This window comes from Ptychodera flava, chromosome 4 (assembly GCF_041260155.1).
Source record: "Ptychodera flava strain L36383 chromosome 4, AS_Pfla_20210202, whole genome shotgun sequence".
In the NCBI taxonomy this organism is placed as follows: domain Eukaryota; kingdom Metazoa; phylum Hemichordata; class Enteropneusta; family Ptychoderidae; genus Ptychodera; species Ptychodera flava.
This window is the reverse complement of record NC_091931.1, coordinates 43,758,137-43,778,753: the sequence shown is the minus strand read 5'-3', so window position 1 is coordinate 43,778,753 and position 20,617 is coordinate 43,758,137. Positions and strand designations below refer to the sequence as shown.

Sequence of the window (20,617 nt, the reverse complement as noted above, 5' to 3'; positions counted from 1 at the left end):
TTGATATGAAAATTATCTAGTGGGGAAGTTCGGGTCAGAGAACACAAATGTCAGACTTATTTTAATGTTTCGAGTTGCCATAGTAACTATTTTGGATTGAAAATGTTACTTTTTCCCTAATTCCTATTAAAGAACTATTAATTGATGTAAAAATTGATAATAAGGGGTTTTCTGGTTAGCACACCAAAAAAATCACACTCATTTTAATGTGAGATGTTTCCATGGCAACCATTCAGGAGTAACAACACCTTTTTTCAGAAGTCCCACAGCTTCAATGAACTGTTTTTATATTTCTATACAATACATATAGCCCCTAAACTTGTAATAATAATAATAATAATAATAATAATAATAAAATAATAATAATAATAATAATAATTCCATCGCGCCAAACTTTTAGTAGTGTGAGATAGTATGAGTAGTGACAGTAGCAGGGAGTAATACAATAAAGAATGACACGATTATCACAATGGGAACATATATTGCAAAAAAATAATACTCTGAGGGTATTTTTATTCATCACTACAGTTTAGCCTTAATCGTCGTAGACTTCATCAGCACGCGCTTGTCTGGCCATACAATAAGTCTATCAAGGTAAAGTTAGGGAACATTCGTTTTATTACGGCGCGGGGTCGGTGGAAATCAGGGGATTGACTTTTACAAAACTTTTTTGGCGGGTGGGCAAATTTTACAATCAGTAGTTTGGAGGTAGTAAAATTTTACAAAGAATTGTATGGTATTATGGCAAAAACAAAAATTAACCAACATAATTGACCGAATGTATATAAAACAGAATACGAACATGGTTTTATTCTGTCTGAACAGGTGATAACAAGCAAAAAAGAGCACTTTTGTTCACAAAAATAAAATTGTAAAGTTGACCAAGAGAAATCAGTGTCATGGCAATGTTCACGATATAACTTTTATAACAATTTGAAAACTGGGAAAATAGCTCCAATCTTTGAAAATATGGTGTTATACGCAGTGTTTGCAAAGATTTTTTTGACTGTGTACTTGCATACATTTGAACAGACAGTAAGTAGCAGCAATATCAAAGTTACAGAAAGCATTTCTTCTGCAGTAGCCCCAACTCAAACCAACCTGTAAAGTACAAGATAGACGTTTCTCTAGAAATAATGTAGATATTCTGTTGATTTGCTACTTTAATTTATTTGAATTGAAAAAATATGGCTTCGGCAAACACTATTTTTTGAATCGCGTGTACTGAGTACCAGTAAGTAAGAGCTGCCATCTATGATTTTTAATTGAGGCCAAGCAAACTTTTTTTCTTGGCGTATTTTTCAAAAATCAAAGCTGACTTTCTCACTTGATAAACATCTCATTTGTATCGCATGCAGCCACTAAAATACACTAAAATAATCAGTTCCCGGGAAATGTTAAAGGAGGAGCAGGTTTTACATTCACTATACCAGTAACTGGATAATTTCTCATTAAAGAATTTCAATTGAAATTAAATGAAATTTAATTAATTTTAACTGATCTTGTAGAAGCTCTTACTCGATATGCTAACAGGAGAGTCATTGCGACACCTTTTACTTTCAAATCAATCGTCCCATTCGCAAAGGCTTTATGACAACTCAAACTTGTAGGTTAATGCCATACAGTCTGCTCTGAATAAACTTACAACTCAAAAACTGACGGTAATACACGACTCGTACCTGATACTTTCTAGTTCACTGGTTAGCCTGACTTGTACGGGTTTGCGAGCTCACCTTTGCACCTATGTTATATCACAGAGAAACATAGACAGAGTGGTAACGGCTATTGTTTAAGGCGTGAAGCGGTTACGTAAGCAATCCATGTTTGCCTCGCCTCACGAAGCTCTTGGCTCTCTTTTCCGAAGAGTGCCGACCATGCACCCTTCGGTAATTTTCGGATTTTCACCAATTGTTAAGCGAAAGTATGTTCGACAAAGTTTGTGTTGTTGTTGTCGTGTGGTGCTGATCGGAATTGATGTGCTGGCGAAAACGGGAGTGTTTTGAGCTTCAGGAAAGTGAGTTTTACCGTTTTAAAAATTCCTCTCATATTTTTATGAATATATAATGAGTGTGTTTGAACCAAATTTGAAAGTCTTTTATCGATACTGTCTGGTTTTACTCAATGGTTTACGGTCAGTCATACTGTCTTTTACACGTGCGTCAAGGAAGGACATGTTTATGAAACTGCTGGCGTGTTATGTTTTGATTGGCGTGAAGCAGGTTTTCTGGCCTGAGAGCTCACAAAGTAACTATGGTTGCTGCGCGACTGGCAGTACGATGCCATCTCGTCGTATTTTTCGCATAATCTCGTGTAATTATCAACCACAATACAAACAAAGCCTCCAAACAGTTTAACACCTTTGAAGCTCATTTTAATATAAAAAGTCAATAGTCTCAATAGTCTCTACCGAGACGACCATGGAACAAAAGGCATGCAAGTGTTGCCACTCTGTCTATGTTTCTCTGTGGTTATATTTAGCTTTACGCTTTTAGTTTGATGGCGTATATTATTGATAAAATTTCAGCAGAGGCATGCCTTGGATTATGCCGTCCATGAGGGGCAGCCTACAAAGCTGTTCACCAATAAAAGGTGTTCGCAAGCATTCTCTTGATGGGTGAGAAGCAGGCATCCGCTTTGTCATGTCAGATGGGCAATTTCCGGGCGGACAATCTTGCATTTAGTAGTCCTGCGTACGATGCCGTGTGTTCCCGGTGATATACGGCCTCCAACCACAGCCCTGCTGATTCTCATAGGAAAACACGGCGACCGCGGTCCCGATTTGGACCGCGCACGAAAAAACTACCTTTTCTGACTATTTTTGGCCAAAATCAACTCGATTCCGCTCTATGCCTACCCAAATAACTCAATCGCTCACAGACTGCAAAAAAATTGCTCTTATGACGTCCTAACCGTTAGTTTGCCGGCGATGCACGGTCAAGGGTCCAGTGGACTGCCATCTTGCATCTATGCAACAGTCTGTTGAATTTATTCCTGCAATTTATTCAGTGTTGATTATTTATATGCCCGAGACTTCGGGCAAGTCTATGAAGGTTTCGTTTTTTATTACTTCCCGAGAACAGAGGTCTATCTAAAATATTGTCAAACTCATATCTTTGCCATCAAAGTTGTCAACGTTTTCACACTGAAAGCCCAAATACCAATAGCCTAATAGATGTAATCTGCATTAGCGAGTTACTTTAACGCTGAGAGAGAAATTGTAAAACTTCATTTATGAAACATTTTGGTGATCTGCATACTAAATAGAATTGTTTTCGGTTTAGTCTGAGTGGCCCCAATTAATTCATCTCGCACGTGCAAGTTTTGAGCTGTTGATGCCATTTCTAGAATTATAAGACGGTGATGACTGTACCGCGCAAGCGTGTTTCTCTGAGAAACCTCTTGAGAATCATGCATTTTCTTTTACCAGAATTCTGTGAGTCACGGAGTGTGTCTGTAAACAATCGAGTGTCATATGTTGTGCCATAGAACAGGCGCCATCTGTAGCCAGTGTCGGTAAGGAAGAACGTTAGGTCGGAATAAGTAGGGACGGTAGCCTTCCGGTTGAATAATGGGAAACAATGTTTGTTAGGGCCATTGGGATATGGCAGCACTCCTGACAGCTGTGTGACGGTCTTTCGGGACGTGACTTCTGACATTGAAGATATGAAGTTTTGTACGGCAAATCAATAACGATACATTCAAACGATGAAACAGGACAACCCACGCAACGCTATGTTTTGTTAGCCATATTTTAATGGAACACAACTTTAAAGAATTACATTTCAGTTTAGGACACCAACTTCAATGGACGTCTTGAATTCATTGCGAAGTGCTGGCTCTTGTGCCGTTAGTTCAAGACACTTAACCGCAATAGGAGAGGAGATTAGGTGAACCGCTTCCTGGGTTGCTGACAACACCGGAAGTACCGTCTCCGAGGATTCTATTACGGCAGGCGGTGTTACTGCTGCAAGATCCGGCTCCGAGATGGACAGCGGCAATACCTGGACAGGAATTGAAATGCAAAAGACATTTATAAATGAGCAATTAATCAATGAGACTTATTGCGTTTGACCTAAAAAGCCTCTCGCCTTACCCTATATCAAACATTTATGACGACAAAACTATGACGTGAATTTATCTAAAACCACAAATTTGCTGACATATGTTGTTATTAAACTGTTGACTGTTTGTTGAACCACAATCACTTCACGACAAACTGTGGATGGCGATATATTATTACGCACTGTACAAAAGGTGTAACCGTAGCTGCAGTGTATAATTAGTAAAAGTTCGCGTAAACGGATCGAGCTACGGTTGTCGTGCGGCCCTTTAATCCACTAATGACGCTGTCCTATTGGTGGCTGGCGAATGGCAAATCTGTTAATTTACTACCCGTGCGATATAGCTCGAAAAGTCAAATTCTGAACACGTTGTTTGGCAAGAACTACACAAGAGAAGTGCTAAAATATATTTCGGTCGGAATTATGTCTGTCTTCTACTTACCGCTGACGTGAGGGCAAGCCATGGATGTTCCGCTCATTGTGGTGTAGCATGAATTGCAGTTGTGGCTAGCACTTCTGACATTGACACCAGGAGCAAAGATGTTTACGCAGTTACCAAAGTTAGAGAAGCTAGCACGTGTGTCGGTGATGTCGGTGGCACCAACGGTGATTGCCTGAGATTGTGAAACAGGATTTTTTAGATCTCAAAAGTATTGATATTCACCGTATAGCAACCTTTGTAATTACAAGGAAAAAAATTATGGCATACACATACAGCCCTGCTAAAATGACGCAGCGACTTGGTTGTTTATTTTCGAGATTAATTTCAGCCAATTAGACCTATCTATCGTCACAAAAACAACAAATTTGCGAGTAAGGAATTTGCGAGTACGGTGAGGGGATCGGAGGAATCAGAGGGGGTCACTAAAAAATTGAAAGCTGAAAGGGGTCGCTCCAAATAGGGAGGGAAAGAGGTGGAGGGGCTACTCAACCATTTTGAAAACACAAATACAACTATAATAGAAAATTTAAGAATGAAAATAAAACTGTACATTAAAATGTTGCAATTTTATAAAAGCATTGAAGTGGTCGGATACTGGTCATAGAGTGAGCTTTTATATCTATATTTTGTCGTGACTTTGAATTTCATTTTATTGGTTTCACCTTTTTCGACCGTCACGAGGCAACTGATGATAATCTAGCATGGTTCACCAGTTTTTGAAAGGTCTTTCTAGTAACATTGCTGTATCCTTAAATTACACATGTATCGATATTCCACTTTCCTAGTGGGATGGGGGATTTTTGTGTCAGAGAGGATCGCTACTCAAATTCATCATGTTTGGCTGAGGGGTTTACTAGAAATTTCGGAGTTTCTGATGTATTTTCTCAAACACCCAGGGCGTAAATAATGACGGCTCCCTAATTTGAATGCCTCATAGTCTACCCAAGCCAAGTGTGCAAACCGGGGTACTTACATTGCTGTGTCTTGCGGGAGATACATTACAGGCGTTCTGGTTCTCGTTACCTGCGGCAACAGACACGGTGTATCCAGCATTGATGACTCTGGTGACCGCGTTATCGAGAGAGGAGCTAGCGCTACCACCTAGGGACATAGAGACAACGCTTCTGCTAGAGGTAGCACCGCCAGCGACGATGGCATCCAGACCTGCGCAAGAAAGGGTTCATTAGTTCTCTCGAGGTGCTATGAAAAACCGTGAAAAGACTTCGAGAGACATGTTTAAATGTGCATCGGTTAAGGGACTTTAAATCTTTGAATTTTCAAGATCGAAATAATTACCTGTACACATAAGAGGTGAGAGAAACTCCCATTAGGAATATCAACAGGCTATGTGAAAAATGTTCATTGCGTTTGTCTTTTTTTTAATCCCCTGCCGAAATTTAGAAGTGAACAAATCATGTAATGTTAACACTGTGACCGACGTACGGCCACACGTATCACCCAGTAGTTCGTATTTCATTGTTTTCTTTTCGAGAAGTTTGGCACGATCTTCATATATTTCAACCTTTCTACAGCATCCAGATGGTCAGTTCTTGCCGCCCCCTTTCCACGTTAATATAACAACTTCAAATTTCTACACTTACCAGCGATGATATTAGAGTTGGTCCCACTTCCTGGCAATTCAAGACTCTGACACTGTAGAGGTTTGAGGATGGGGCAACACCCACAGAGCTACCGGAAGTAGTACCACCACAGTGAGTACCGTGACCATGGCAATCGTTTCCCTGTCAAGCATATATGAGATCAACACATACATAAGACAGGTGTTTGAGGTAGAATGCGCCTCGGGGGCAGATATTCGGACTCACAAACTTTTACATTTATTTTCTGATCTACCACTTGTAGGAGCTCATTTTAAAGTTCTCGAGGTAATAAACATTTTTCCGTCTTACTTTTTCAAAAACTTGAAAATGTAAGTTTTCCCAATAGAGTTAACACTGGGATGGCGGCCATTTTGAATTTCAAATATCGGTAAATATTAAGTAACTTGACTCTCTTTTACCAAAATTTGCAAGGTCACCCCTTTATTTTTATTCTTGATTTGGTAAGAGTATGGTTCACCGTTTAATTTAGGAAAGTTTGAGAAAAAGATTAAGTCTTTCACCATCGAGGCGCAAACTGCCTTAAATGCAAAACCCATCGATGCTGTTGAACATTAAAATTTACAAAAACCATTCTGAAGAAAGGAAGATATTTACTCGTCATGGAAGGGGAGTGTACTGAGACGCAACTGTACAGGCTTATATTTCATCGAAACCGCTAATTAGCTACTACAGCTTACAAACTATACACAGATACATGGACAAGCGGAAATATTGCATGAATGTATTTTCCCCGTGGATATTTAAAGGTGATATGATATCACTTTGCGAAGCGAAAATAAACTTACACCGTTGGATGGGCTGAAATCCCAGAAGTAGCTAGCACGGCTTCCATATTCGTTGTGAGAGTGACGCAGACCGGTATCAACGATGTAGACATGGGAATTAGATCCACTGCCTGCATGTTAAATAAGAGATTCAAAAGCTACTATTTCTTTGATCTGGTAAAACACGGAATGCTGGGAGTAACCGAGGCTGTACGCCTGCAGAAAGGCTCGAGCAAGGAAGAATGGGATAATGACTGAAAGATGTATATAGAAACATCTCCCTCGGACAACGGAATATACACGAACAGAGAAAAAAGTATTTAAATATACGTGAACTGGGCCTGAGTCAGACAATAAATATATAGTTTACTTGCAGATAAAGACAAACTTAACAACAAAATAAAAACATCAGTTCATAGAATCGGATGGGTTTCCTCCGACTTTTTTATAATTTCCCTCGGTTGAGTTTCTCAAATACACATACCTGCAAACGGATTGTTAGTCTGAGTAATATACTAGCTTGGTACTAAAATCGGAATCGTCTTATAAACTCACGCACGAATTTTCGTGTATTTTTAGTATGTTGTTGTTGATGATGATGTTCATTCCGGATTAAAGTGCATTTTCAATGGTTTTAAAAGCGCATTCACGGAGTGTACCGATAGCCAAGTGATTTTTATCATACTGACTTGTAAACAGCTACACTATAGACAGTTCGTATGGGCACACAGATGAATGGTGTGTGAGAGAAAAGGGGTCAGGTCTTTCAACGAAGGACAGTTCTATAACTCAAGAAATACACAACTTTGTAGCGAGCACTCTGTTTTCGGTCTACGATTCGTGAGTCTGCCCATGGAATAGGTATATGTGAAGTAAGATTAGACGAAACACACTTTGAAAATCTTTTAAACGACGCCGTTATACTTCATCGCAATGAGAATACATAACGGCATCTCCTCTAACAGTATCCCGATCACTTACATAGAGCGACGTTTCTTAAAAAAAGCCAACAGCGCCAGTCATCACCACGTGTGCCCGTTGAGAGACACGTCTTGAATAACCAACCTTGCAAACTTACCGTAGAGGTTCATTCTTCCATCAAGGGGGAGGTTTCTCTGATCGATACGATCCATACCCCATTCGACATCCGCAACCACCAGCTTATCGTCTTCAACGAACTCGATCTCCTCAAAGCTACGAACCTATAGAGCGATAGTCAGTATGGTGGATGAATAACCGGCCAAGGATGAAACATTTCAAGCCGTAGTCATCCATTTTAGAAAACTGACTTGTAGCTGAGAAGTATATTTTCTCCATGTTTTTCTGTTCATTGAAACGTGTGAAAGCTCTTGTCATATTATCTACCCCTGGTCACAAATGGCAAATGATAGTGTCTGTCATCGATTTAAACGTTTAGTAATCATCACGATTTTCCGCGATTCTGCAGGGTGTTTCATACTCACACTGATCAAGTCCAAGGTCTCAATTGCAATACCATTCAAGGCATGGGTGTACACATAGGTCACGGCGACGGGAGCAAATTTCTGCAGGAGGGTTGCAAACGCCCCGGGTCTAATTCCATCCTGTAATATAGAAGGAAAACGATCTCATTTTCCATTTTGATTTTAAAAACTCGAAGCCAAATTGATCAATAACGACGATATACTTCGAGCTTTATTACAAAATAAAGTTTATTTTAATTTTTAGGAGTGAAACGAAAAACCTGTATAGGAACATCATAGGGTAAAATAGTACAAGATATGTCAATGTCTTTGCATGCATGTTATAGCAGAAAGTACTTTTGTGAGTGTTCTATGTTACAAGCCTATCGGGGATAGACTATCTAGGACTGGCACTCAACCCTCTAGACATCTAGTGCGCCAATTTTAAATTGCCAACGATATCTTAGGCATTCGATACGCGGCCTTGGCGAGCATATCATCGACAACAAATCGTAAGGCTATTACAAATAAAGCAAACTGTTCGACCAAATCGGTTTATAAAATGGATTGAGCTTGAAAGCTACTGGGTCGATTCGTTCTCTGCGTAAATTCGACCGTCCTTGGCGAAGAACTATGTTAGAAACAATTTGACGGGATTACCTTCAGTTGGATGACGTAGCTGTTTGCTTTGGCATCGCCATCCTCTGATTTATAGTATGGAGCCTGGTAGAACGCAGATGCGCCGGCGATGAGTGCAATAAAGATGAGACAGCGCATTGTCTGTTCTTCGATCAGGAACAGGTAGAAAGACATACAAAGACGAATTAGGGTAAGAGATTGAATCTGACAGAAATACTTTTTTCAGATGTTTGTATACTGCACTTACATGTAACAAGCATAAGAGGTGAATAAAGATGCTACACCCTACAAAAGATGTGACATCAAACGGAAAATGAGAAAATTCAAGTATCTCCGCTTTAAAGTTGACATTTTTGACTTAGCACATTTAAGGATCTTCATTTCATTTTTAAAAGTTATAATCACCAATTTATCCGAGTTCAGCATGTTGTTGACTTATCTATGATGCAAAACATATGGGGATGACAAGACCAATCCAATACAAATCCATACGTATGTGTGATTCTCGGTACCTGTAAATCGCTTTTGTCTTGTGGTAAGGGGCAAACTACATGATATTGCAATGCATTGTGGGCAAAAACGTCGACTTCTCACCACAGCAAGACTTTTCAATGGGAAAGTGATCTCATAAATATTTTTATCACTAATGTAATCGCTGTCATGGCAGAAGAGTTCTGTTTGTTTGTTTGTTTGTTTGTTTGTGAAACCAGCTAAATTTTTGCATCTTTTCAATGTTTTAGGCATTCCTGGCATGAAATTTAACTTTAGCCTCTGCAGTTTTATGAGTTTATCTGTAGAAATAGAAATCTTTTTTCTGTCGACAATGTTTTCAATATGGTCGACCGCTTTAGACTTCCTTCACTCACTTAGGTGTCAAAATCGTATTTAAGATACCGAGTTGAACCTATAAACAATGGGCGTTTCTACGCTGATGAAGGGACTGTAACCGCGTGAAGAACAAACCACACTACATGGTAGTATTTGTGTCGTTTCGACAATAGAAGTCTAAGTGTACAGAATTGGATGCAACAGGACTAAAAATAACGGTAGTCATAATCAACGGGTCCATGCTGAATATGACACATCATGGTGATTATACCTGTCAATTTTACATCTTCGTTATGATAATCGATGTTCCCTGCGGACAGAAACCCCCAAAGGATTAGGGAGACTGTACCATATCGACCTAGCCACGCCATGAGGACTGGGCCCTGCGCTGAAGGCATGTAAAATGAATAAGAGTTTTGATGTAGAAAAAAAATAATCTTACCTGTATCTGACAGCTTGATCAACTCGAACAGTGACACTGAAGAGTCCCGTGGCGTCTTATATGTGATTCGACCGAGCTTTATCAGGAGCCGAATGACAGCAAGTTACATCCATCAAACCTAACCAGGTTGCTTCGGATCCCACGACAGGGCTCCTATTTTTCCGGCGCAGTTTGACAAACTGATGTGGTATCACGATAAGCCATGGTGGGACGAGATAACGCGTCAGGAGATAGATATGGAACACACGGCGTTTCTCATTGCAATGCTGAGTTGGAACTCGACTCGTAGGCGAGATACAAATCAAGACCGACATCAGGCCTTCAGAACTGGTGTGTGCTCCGTAAAGAAATGGTGTTTTGTACTTGGCAATATGTGTACTTGGGGCATCCTCAGAAACCGCTACATTGGGTCGAACAAAAATTGAAACGTATAATGTCCTTTATGTGTACTTTGTGCATTTTGGGTATTGCTCCAGGTTTTCCTTCTTCCGATGGAGTTTATTCTCTTTTTAAACATATGGGTAATGTCATATCAAGGCCTCTATGCTTGCTCTTTTTTATTCATTGTATTAAAATGTATCACGTACCCTTCAGATCAATAGATGGTGATTAGTCGCGGCGCAGAAATGTCGTTTTCCTAACTAGAAACCTTTTTATTGTGTTAAAACTACTTCGCATCACTCGGTTCGCCTCCCCCACATGTGCAACATCCTCTGTCGTTATAATGTAATGGTTGGATTTTAACTTTAACGGGTGAAAATGATAAAAAAATCCTAAACGCAAAACATTGATTCTTTGTAGCTTCTCAGTGGTTATGTTCATGAGGTTTCTGATGTGTAGACGTGCATGAACCATTGACATTTTTCACCGATACAATTCTGTATTTGCTTGCTTGTTTGTTTGTTTGTTTGTTTGTTTTCAGACTTTCATGTTTGTTCAATTGCCCCCTTTCTCTGCTCCTTTAGAGCACGCGTGATCGATAAAAGACGAGATCTTCCCATCTGGTGTGTCGCTACTTTAGTTATTTTTGTAGCAAGTGGCAATATATCATAGCCATTAAAATTTGCTAAATCGGCATTTTACTCCTGTAGTCGGGACGTCGTCACACCAATTGGAAAAGGTCACAAGTGAATGATTAAGCTATCGCCCGTCCGGTAAATTCTATAAATTTAAAAGTGTAAAATATTTTCAACTTTTGTCATTATTTCTTTTTCATTATTTTTCATTACCATTTTCACCTGTTTAAATAACTAGACATAATCATGATTATTACATATGTACCACAGTTTACTTGCATCGAAGCGCGCGCGTACCACAGGTATTTGCACTGCAGTGCAAATACCAAAGACATTATTCCATACCTGCATGCAAATGAATAGAACAGCGCGTGATCCTTGTCTTTTAATGTGTCTCGTAAACTATTTAAAATGTGTGCGCTTGTGTTTTTAGTTCCTTTGTTTTCTCGATAAAATAAACAGGGGCAAACATATGTAATAATAACAGAACCCCATGGCGAGCGAGCAAGCTTGCCGTACCTGGCATGGGGTATTTGCACTCGTGTTTGCGTTGAATCCGGCTGTCCTTTCACTCGCTCCGCTCGTGAAAGCACGACCGCCGGATCCCCTCAAACACTCGTGCAAATACCGCTGGTACGGCGCGCTTGCACTCTCTCGCCATGGGGTTCTGTCATATCACTGTCTACAAATAGCAAGGGCTACAACTGAAGTATTCATTCTTCAGAAGGTCAGTTTCTGAGTGGAACTCACTCCCTTGTTCCGTGGTCAGCGCACCATCGCTGCGGTCTTTTAAAAGTAATTTGCTCAACAGTTACAATAGTTCGTCGACAGTCTCGCACGCAGACTTTACTTGCATTTTTTAGTTTATTTTGTAACTGGCAGTCTTACTGTGTCAGTGTTTGCTGTGTATGTCATGTCTATTTGCTTTGGGTTTTTTGTATATATATATATATTTAGGGGTTATTACACGAAGTTTGGGCGATGCCGCGTCGTATTCGAGTGATGTGTCCGTATTTTGACGAGTTGCGCAGCAACGAGTCAAAATACGGACACATCACGAGAATACGATGCGGTATCGCCCAAACTTCGTGTAATAACCCCTTTATCATACATGCATGCTTTGGTTATGACTGTTTTCCTACAGACGCTCCGAAATTAGCGACGAAATCAACTTGAAATCGACCTTGCTTCCTCCAGGCTGTACTTATAAAAAGTTGGTTGCTAAGGAGTGATGACAACCGTATCACTTCTTGATATTATTCCGCTATTGGGCCATTCCACTTCAATGGAGGGTTTATGGAGCACTTTTAAAGCAAACAATTTAGATATTACGATGTCGACACAGGTTTTCACAATTTGAAGAAGATTTATTTTTAGTTTAAAATGACGGTGGATGTAAAACATAGGCGGGAGTTTTTAAAATGGGTGTGTTTTCGTGTTTTGATACATAACCTCATCCCTGCATGAAAGTTATGAGGCCGCCAAAATCGGGTCAAAATACTCGCGCCACGCTCAAACTCTATCTAGTATGAACAGCTGAGAGCACAGAGAGCAAGCAGCTCTGCGACATCTATGAATGCACATACAGTGGATATAATACCCGTACCAGTCAGTTTATCTCGAAGAATTGTACATGTTCCCAGACGTCAAATATGCCGAATTTACCATCTCAGTAAGCGGATTAGTGAAAACATGAAGTGAGTACACTGTAAGCTGTAGTGTCGTAACTCGTTCGTGATTTTGTTGCTGTACGAATAAAACATTTCAAAGGTATTTCCGTCGTCTGCTCGTATATTTTGGTTCCTGGTTTGCCTAAAAAGAACTAAACTTCCTTTAACAACCTAAGCGAAAGTTTGACTTTCCCTAGATGGTACATTGTATCCGAAACCCGCACCGCATCGGTGTCACCAGAAATGATCATGACCTGTGCACTGACAGGTACAAATCGGAAATATCATGTGCACCTTCAACCTTGTCTGTCGCGAGTATTTTCAGTGCGGTTGGATTTTCGTGGCTCATTTACGACTGTAAACGATGTAATTCACCGCCCAGATACTTTAAGCTCATCAACAGGAAACTTGTCGTAAAGCGATTCTATCATGATGCTCTGTCAACCGATATCATTACGTGTAATCATACATCCATGGTGTAATCTTCAGCAGAGTAGACGACACGAAAACACTACACCGTGCACCGGCCGTGAATCGACAGGTGTCGACAAATTATACAAATTTTCAATACGTTTGTTTGTATGTTTTTGGTACAACTGTACTTGTGCCTAAGTGCAATGCCCATGAAGTGACTGCAAACAACAGAATTTTGACCATAATCATAATGACGTTTCGGACTGTCATTTGTCTTATTCGCTCAGCTGTTTTATATGTACATATACCAACGGAGGTCATGCATACAGCGAAGGTCACGCGTACGCGTCGCTGTAAGTAGTTCGGTTACAGTGAAAATATAATTCGTATTTTCACTAGTTAAAATATGGGCTCATATCAGTACCGTCTGAACAATAGAAGAATGGCAATACAGGCACAGCATGTATGATAAATATATATATATATATATATATATATATATATATATATATATATATATATATATATATATATATATATATATATATATATTTATTGTAAATTTTAACTTGGGAAGCGGTTTAAATGGATGAAAATCTGCCCATGACCCTCGACTTTTGTCAGAAATAAATAAATAAATAAATAAATTGTAAAAAATCGTTGAAAAGTCACATACCACTTCACAGGTATGAGTAGCTGGGGATTCTTGCTCCAGTAGAAATATCGGACGGGTTGAGATGAACGGTGAACAGTATGTTTTGTTCGTACACTAAAAAGGCAAAATCCTTGTAGAATTAACCCCTCCCCTACAGTACGCGTTGCACGTTTATTGCTTATCATAAAGATCGAGACGACATAAATCTTTATCCTTTCTGCTTTTTAGCTCCCCTGTTTTCACATGGGAACTGATATCATGTCGATTCCTGTCTATCTCTGTTTGTCAGTGTGTATCCGTATTTGTCATCGATATCTCAAGAATTGAAAGAACGAATTAGTTTTCAACGAGCCTCACTTGCATAATTAATGCTATTTTCCATATTCAATTAAATATTTAATTATTCTTATTTGAATATTCTAAGAAAAACCGCATCAGATCGATGAGTCTTGCAATAGATATTAATCGTAGGAACGTACGATAGTCTTCTTAGTCATTTTGCATTCAAGTTTAGTGCCAATGATATTGCTAATTTGCATATTTAACGAACTTCAACAATTATGGGACAGGTATATTATATGGAAGTACTTGGCTCAAGTTGATGAAACCTGCCAAATATATTAAATATACAAAGATATAGCAGTAGTAAAAGAAATGTAGAAATTCTCCGTCAGCTAGATCGCATATTTAACCCTTCGAGTGCTGTAATTGTTCCCACCAAAATTTTAGTGCAATATTTTACCAATGTTTATGAATTTTCTGTAATTTTTGACAATTTTGAACCAAATGCTCATCACATTTTATCGGCGCTAGTTTCTTATCAAAATTCTGGCAAAAATCTTAAAGAAATTGACTGGGATATATTTTTTAAAGGCGACAAAATTTGACTTTGGCGCTCAAAGGGTTAATGATACTTGTGATTGATGGTATTCATCGACGGCGGCAGTAAGTTTGATGAAATTTGTTACAGATATTGTTATTGGCAAAATGTAAGTATAGGGAAATACGAATTGCTGTTTACTGTCAGTTAACTGGTAATGTGCATATTTAATAAACTTTAAAATTTTTGCTGTTATCTCAATAATGGCTGCATAAAATTTGATATTCTTTATTAGTGATGAAGAAATCAAGAAGTAGGCATATTTTCAGGGAAAACAAATTTGTCACCGTGGCTTTACAGGCAACTGCGCACACTACACGATACTGAAACACGAAAGAATTTAAGTTCACATTTGACTGAATAATATATTTACGAGTTTCGTATAGAATCAACAATTCACAGCGGAATGCGCCTCTGTACAGACATTCTGACTCTAGAATATTAAAAAAACACATTGCTGGTATGGCCACTTGTGTGGACTCATTTTAAGCCTTTGGTGTGAGTGAAGTTTTCACCATCTTGTGTATTGGAAATTCACTAATTTAATTTTTCATATGAGTTAAGTTGGCATATAGACGCCATTCTGGATTGATAAAGTTTAGGTAATCTGTTTCTCCAGTTCCTGATTATGTAAAGATTATGATTTATAGTTATATCGAGGAAGGTTTAGGCAAAAGTATAAAACTTTCTTATTCGTGACTTTGAGGCCCGTATTATCTTAACATTGGGGAGAGAGAGAGAGAGAGAGAGAGAGAGAGAGAGAGAGAGAGAGAGAGAGAGAGAGAGAGAGAGAGAGAGAGAGAGAGAGAGAGAGAGAGAGAGAGAGAGAGAGAGAGAGAGAGAGAGAGAGGGGGGGAGAGACAGAGACAGAGAGAGACAGAGACAGAGAGACGGACAGAGAGACAGACAGACAGACAGAGAAAGAGACAGACAGAGACAGACAGACAGACAGAGATAGGGAGACAGAGAGACAGAGACAAAGACAGAGACAGACAGACAGACAGACAGACAGACAGACAGACAGACAGACAGAGACAAAGACAGAGACAGACAGACAGACAGACAGAAAGACAGACAAACAGAAAGACAGAGACAGACAGACAGACTGACAGACAGAAAGACAGACAGAGAGAGACAGAGACAAAGACAGAGACAGACAGACAGACAGACAGACGGACACACAGAAAAAATCCAGCAGGCGAGCAGGAAGTATAGGAAAGGGTTGTCCTAATTATTTCCAAATGGGTATGGCAAAATCATGTGATGGAGAGGGACAGTATCAGTTTTTTTTGTAGTTTGGAGAAGGCATTAGTGAATTTTATAAGGAAAGAGAACCTTTGGAGAGAGTTCATGAAAAGAACAAGGAGTATAGGGGGAAAATGCGAACAGCTTTTCCCTATTTTTCGTTCAGAACATTTCAGAATATGATTGTACGTGTGAAAAGACCAGTTTGTTACAATCTCTCAAAATTTGCTTGTTGCCTGCCGTCGTTCTCTGAGTCATGAGACGACGGAAGTGATAACAATGATAGGATAAGAAATTCAGGTTGCATTTGGATGGTTCTCACCAATACAAGAACAAGATGCTATCATTTATCACAATGAGGTCACACAAGGAGGTAAGTGTACTTTCGAGAGATCTTAACCGCTTAACAGTATTCACATCCCACGAGGAGAGCGTTTGGTGCCACAGGCTCTGAAGAGTGTGTATATTTATGAAATATTGAAAAGTAATGTAGTAAATAATCATTGCAGTCTGTATATGCAATGGTATACGCATAATCGAACCGAGACCGTTAGTCAAAGCAATGTTTACTCAGAAGTACTAATATATTTTTAGGTGTCACTCAGGAAGCAGCTTTGAAAGATTCAAAATTATCATTCAGTGGCCCAAATTCTTAAAAGCAAGTGCTCAAGAAAAACGAAGAAAGAAAATGCAGCCGCAATGAAAGTGTTATGAACCAAATAATCGATGTATTTGGTAACGCGTGAGATGCGGTGCTAAAATTATAAATCTAGTGAAAATTGAATGTTTCAATATTAGTTTTTGAAAAGTCAGGAAAATGCCTTATTTCATTGAGAAAGTTTACGTTGGAAAATAGGCAAATTTTGTTCTTAGCCAACCAATCTTAAACTAATTCAACCCTGTGTGTCACCATATGTCATAAGGAATTTATATAGCTTTATCGGGATAATACAATCCCACAATAAATAAATTGCATCAGTCTGAATTTGAGATATTTAACGTCCTTTATTACTTGCCTCTCACATATCTTAGGATTTGGAAAAAGTATAAATTAGATCGGAGAATTTGAGAGCACGACATCAAAATTATTTTACTGACACGGGATATAAGACAATACCGATCACTTTGGCACATGGCATGTCATTAAGAATGTGACATCTCCACACACCAACCTGTTAATGTACCATTGGCATCGAACCGAGACTGTTAGTCAAGGCAACGTTTACTGCGAAGTACTATATTTTTAAGTCTCACTTAGGAACCAGCTTTGAAAGATTCAAAATTATCATTGAACGGCTCAAATTCTTTGGCGCAAATGCTCAAAAAAAGAAAAAGAAAAGAAAATGCAATTAATGCAGCCGCAATATAAGTGTTATGAGTTGAATAATCAATGTGTGGGTAACGCACGAGATACGATGCTAAAATTATAAATCTAGTGGAAATTGAATGTTTGAACATTAATATTTGAAAAGTTTGGAACATGCCTTATTTTATTAAGAAACTTTACGTTTGAAAATATGCAAATTTTGTTTTTAGCCAACCAATTTTAAACCAATTCAACCCTGTGTGTCACCATATGTCATTAAGGACTAATATAGCTTTATCGGGATCATACAATCCTACAATAAATAAATTGTATCGGTCCGAATATGAAATCTTTAACGTCCTTTGTTACTTGCCTCTCACATATCTTACGATTGGAAAAAAGATAAATTAGATCGGAGAATTGGAGAGCACGACATCAAAATTATTTTACTGACACGGCATATAAGACAATACCGATCATCACTACGGCACATGGCATGTCATGTCATTGAGAATGTGACATCTGCATGCACCAAACTGTTGATGTACCATTGACAGCTATTGCAGCTGTGGGCAAGTGAAGCCTCCAATTACTTCGCTGAACAAAGTTTTGCTAAATTGCCTATCTTTCTGGACCTTTTCCCTATCTGTCACTCTTCTCGTGTGTTGTATACTTTGAGAAATTTCAGTTGTCAACTATAACTTTACCTGCACCCTTATTACTTCAAATGAGTTCAGTTTATCTGAAAATTATTTTTAAGTATTGCAATTAAATCTAAAAGTATTTCCTCTTTTGTTCTTTTATGTGTGTTCGTTCATACGTTTGTGTATCTGTGTAGGTGTGTGTAGGTGTGTGTGTGTAGGTGTGTGAGGTATTTGAGAGAGAGAGAGAGAGAGAGAGAGAGAGAGAGAGAGAGAGAGAGAGAGAGAGAGAGAGAGAATTTTACAGTGAGGTAACCAAGTATCAGGCTGAAAATATTTAGATTGTCTACCGAATTGCGAATTGCAACACAAAGTCACCACACAGAACCTCGAGAAACGTCATAATGTAAGCCACTTGATAACGATACAGGCTTTCTTTCGTGACGTCATACAATTCCTAATCCAATTATATTTCTGAAGACCGACCAATCCTTTGTTCTTCCGTTAAATAAAGGCGGTGTCATTTAAATCAAATTACGGCATTTTTTGTTGATTGGGAGGCTGATACAATCCGCCTGTATCCTTGCGAACTACAACAGGTTTGGGAGATTTGTAGACATGTCCCGTGCATACATAGATATTAAGAAGTTATCAACATGATGGATGTCGTCTGGACATTAAAAGTAACAACACGCTATAGTGCAGAACCTTTCAACATGGTACTGATAAGCCGAAAATGTCGTCTATATCGTACGATGTTCACAAAATAATCCAGAAAGTAGGAAGGTTGACACCTCTGTTAAAAAAAATTGGTATGAGGTGTAGGAATGGGTCGCTATTGGCTTACTTGAATGAAATGCACAGTAGAGTTTCAACAATTTTACGCCGTTTTCTGAGAAATGAGCGTACCTTGACCACTGTAAGTACGCGAAGTCGAACAAAGGTAAATTTTGATGTTAGCTTTGCCTTAATTTTTACGTACAGATTATACGGTACGTTGATGTTCCAAAACTTACATGCGTTTCAATGTACAAATGTCAGTGAATTTCTTCGAAAGGTCAAGCGCCCTGTAGCTTCGGGTAAAAACGTCTCTTTTCGCGTGAGGTCGCTCGCAAAACGAAGCAAATAAGCATGAAATAAGGATATTATTGTATAGTTCTGAAGTACAGTATCGAATATGACATGAGCAAGACTGGAGAATTACATGTCACTGTTTGTAAAGGACCAATGAAATAGTCTCACACACAAACAATTAGGATCGCTCCCAGATGAGTGGATAATATGCTAGTGAGTATTCAACACTTCCAAATGTTTGACCGGTCGATTTTTTTACCTTTCCGAAGATTACCAGATCGTTAAGTCTGTATACAGATATTTTACGCCAGCTTTAACAGTGACAATGAGACAGGTCCTCATGAGCTTATGTTGAGAAGAACGATTTCAGTTAAATGTTCCGCTATAGCTGTACCTATTTTAAATGCGAATCGTATTCATTCACTCCTTCTGAGGGACTGGACATAAATTACAGGGGGGGGGGGTGGGCCGGTGTTTTTCGAAAAACCGCTGTGTTGTAGTCTATGAAGAAACTATGAATAATTTTTTTTAAATACAAAACTTGGCAAATCTGTGTATTTATGTATGCTTGATTATTGATATTTATGTTCTTGATTAGACTAGAGTGGTTACAAGTCCATATGTGTGCAAGAAATTTGATTTTGGAATTTCACCGAAATGTTGATTCACTATACATGGCAGTCTATGGTGAAACCCTATGAATAATTTTTTTCCAATACAAAAATAGGTAAATCTGTGCATTTATGTACACTCAATTATTGGTACTAATGTTCATGATTAGACTAGAGTGGTTTCAAGTCAATGGTTGTGCAAGAAATTTGATTTTGGTATATCACTTAAATGTCGATTTACTATACATGGCAGTCTATGATGAAACTATGAATAATTTTTTTCCAATACAAAAATAGGAAAATCTGTGCATTTATGTACACTTGATTATTGGTATTAATGTTCATGATTAGACTAGAGTAGTTTCAAGTCAATGGGTGTGCAAGAAATTTGATTTTGGAATTTCACTGAAATGTCCATTCACTATACATGGCAGTCTATGATGAAACTATGAATAATTTTTTTCCAATACAAAACTTGGTAAACCTGTGCATTTATGTACACCTAATTATTAGTATTAATTTTCATGATTAGACTAGAGTGGTTTCAAGTCCATGGTTGTGCAAGAAATTTGATTTTGGAATTTCACCGAAATGTGATTCACTATACATTGTAGGCTATGAGGAAACTACAAATAATTCATAGGTTATCTGATCCTAAATTGTTATTCAAAAGTTATTCGACTGAAGCTTCCAGTTGTTATTGATGACTCTATGCACTATTCTGAACAGTTTGTATTCTGTCAATGTCCTCAAAAAATTAAAAAATGTACATACAGTGACATGAACGTTTGACACCGACCTATACCCAATGTATTGTCAATGGGAGAATGATGTCAAATAAGTAATCTCCCAAATTATTATTGAA

General features: G+C 38.6%; 1 protein-coding gene and 1 pseudogene across 1 annotated transcript in view; both read right to left on the bottom strand.

The window, feature by feature from the left end:
• The window catches only part of LOC139131883 (aqualysin-1-like), a 100,394-nt gene extending 90,129 nt beyond the window's left edge, over window positions 1-10,265 (bottom strand). Inside the window, exon 1 of the mRNA XM_070698178.1 lies at window positions 10,241-10,265. The gene's annotated coding sequence lies outside the window, so the exon portion shown is untranslated. The remainder of the gene's footprint in view (window positions 1-10,240) is intronic.
• LOC139131884 (extracellular serine proteinase-like) lies at window positions 3,743-8,087 on the bottom strand (annotated as a pseudogene).
• Window positions 10,266-20,617: the final 10,352 nt, after the last annotated feature.